Here is a 2,500-nt window from a genome sequence, read left to right on the forward strand (position 1 = left end):
TTTCTTAGGCGACGCGGTTTCAAGCAGGTCGTGAATTAATAATCTTATACCGGGAGTAACAACATAAATGGAATCCCGTCTGGCGCTAAGTCTGAAAGAAATCTTTCACGTCATGGCAAAGCATAGGGAGGAAGAAGACTAGCAGGCGCGCAGCGAGACATGGCGATGTGGGAGCGGGGCTAAACCAGATGGCAGATGTTTCTAGCGGCAAAGTTAAATTTGCCGCTGACAAAAAAATCGAGTCACGTTGGGTTAGATGTTACATCACCATAGAAAATGTTGTTAGAACCACAAATATTTATATGAAGCTGCCTTCTGACAAGCTCTGTTAAAATGTCTTTCGTGTTCGGCAGGAAGGGCAAGCAGGAGGAAGAGAGGGTAAACGTGCGCGCAGTAAAGCTCTCCTCCGTTTGCACTGAACTAGAATGCCAGCCTTACCTCCCTCATCCACAGGACCGCTGAATACAGAAGGAAATTTGTTTTTCATGGCCACGTGAGGAGCTAGGTCACGCGTGCGCCTCCAAGCAGAAGTGACGAGAAAACAGCCAGTGTAGGAGAGAGCAAAGATGCCCCATCGGATGTAATAAATTGAAATAATTTATACTCTGGGGAGCTCCCCGTGTCCAAACATCGTAAATCTTAACTACACAGACACGGTCACGCCTGCGGATAGTGATGCAGCTTGCAAGTTAACCCAAGCGCCGTATTTAATAATGCTAATAACACTGCCAGCGTTACAGCATGGGTTACAAAATATTTAAGCCACAATATGGGATGGATGAAGAATGCAGAAGCATATCATCAGTTTAAATTTAAATGTGTGTAAATCTTGCACATACTGCCTTAGATTACTTATCTTAGTTATGCAGCGTCATGAATCATAAAAATTTTGGCATTCTTGAGGCACACATTTGAAGGTATATCATGTAAAATAAAACATATTCATTTCAAATAGTTTAGCAGGGAAATAATATAGATATATCAAATAAGAAAAAGCATGTGACGTACTATCAAAGACAAACAAAAGTACTGACATACTAAACCCACCTCCCTCCCCCACGTACTCTACCCTTTACTCCCCTGTCATCGGATAATGCAAGGCCCTTCAGCTGACTAAAGCATAATTTTTGTGAGATGAAGACACTGGCTTCGTGAGCCAGGCCATCGCATTGCTCCTCGCACGAAAGCATGACGCGGTTCATGCGATCTGCTTTCACCCCAGGCCAACGTCGTGAGCCCCGTCAACCAAATGTCTAACATCCACCCAATTTCGCATTTCGACACCCCTGGAATCTCTTTCCTCTAGCCCATGGTTGTGTGCCGAAAAGACTGCGACACTACCACAAAACGATCCCTCTGGAGCTAACATTGCCAGCTAGAAGACCCCCCCCCCCCCCTCAAACTCACTGGCCAGAGGCGTTCGTGGTCTTAGGAAATGGATTATCGCCGAGCTGATACGAACGTCCTGCTGCTCTCGCCGATGCCAGCTCATCGCTCCACACGTCGCCCGTCCCACTTCGGGAATAAAATAGTAAAAGGGCAATCTTTATCCTTCTGGGTTTCGGTGTATTCCCCCCCTCCTCCTCCCCCTTCTCTCCAAAATATTATTTCAGCGCTAAACCTACTTTTAGAACACCTTCTCAACCCAGACAAACCCTCCAATTCAGTGACCAAACGATGTTGAGAATGAAAAATCCCATACCTCTCGAGAAGAGTCAAGCCGCTCTTCCGATAACCTTTTAACTCGGGGTTCCGGAGATAATGCCCCTCCAAGACGAGGAATCCCCAGACCTTGTACGTACGTAATCGGGAGTTTGTTTGGAAATGATTTGCCCAACTTAATACCAACGTAAGCTAATTTCCAGACCTTTTCTACAATCTAAACGTCTGTACCTTAAAATGTACAGATTACGAACAGATTTTACCAAGAAAATGTCTCTTGTTCTGTTTACCTGCAAAAGTCATTGGCGAGCTTTGGTGTGGGAATTGCAAAAGAACGTTTGTTGTTGTTTTACTAAAATATAATCACAAAAAGTCAAGTCCGATCACACAGAGCTTTACAAATTTGTACAAAGGTTACAATAAAGGATAGGTTAAAACACCGTTATTCTGATCAGGTTCGAGCGCACTACCTAGGGTACCTGAGTCAGACTAAAGCGGGCCAGGTTCAAAAGCTGCTTTCTTTGTCGCGGACAATAAGGATCCAATTTAGCAAATTGTGAAATATCATAAACAATATTCTGAAGGCAACCTACACTCCAGTTGTGTGCATATAGAAGAAAGTACATGGAAATTTGAGGGCGAAATTCCGTGCACTTTCTATAGCACACACTCCAAATGTATACAATTCAGTGCGTGTACACGAATATGTTCAAGAATTTTTATATATGAATATCGCAAAAAAAATGTTTTAACCAAAATATCATTAACCAGAGAGCTTCTCAATTTACGGTATCTGTCATAAATCTGTCTCTGTTTTTGCGGACAGTTAACATCTATA

At 43.4% G+C, this 2,500-nt stretch overlaps 1 protein-coding gene across 3 annotated transcripts in view; it reads right to left on the reverse strand.

Moving 5' to 3' along the window:
• LOC125041856 (tyrosine-protein phosphatase non-receptor type 11-like) overlaps nucleotides 1-2,500 on the reverse strand; it is a 122,360-nt gene that overhangs the window by 90,066 nt on the left and 29,794 nt on the right. Inside the window, exon 1 of one of the 3 annotated variants that reach the window (XM_047637217.1) lies at nucleotides 439-457. The exons of the other annotated variants lie outside the window; for them this stretch is intronic. The gene's annotated coding sequence lies outside the window, so the exon portion shown is untranslated. Of the gene's footprint in view, nucleotides 1-438; nucleotides 458-2,500 lie in introns of those variants that run through there. 3 annotated transcript variants of the gene reach the window in all.

The sequence above is a fragment of the Penaeus chinensis genome, chromosome 31 (assembly GCF_019202785.1).
Source record: "Penaeus chinensis breed Huanghai No. 1 chromosome 31, ASM1920278v2, whole genome shotgun sequence".
Taxonomy (NCBI): domain Eukaryota; kingdom Metazoa; phylum Arthropoda; class Malacostraca; order Decapoda; family Penaeidae; genus Penaeus; species Penaeus chinensis.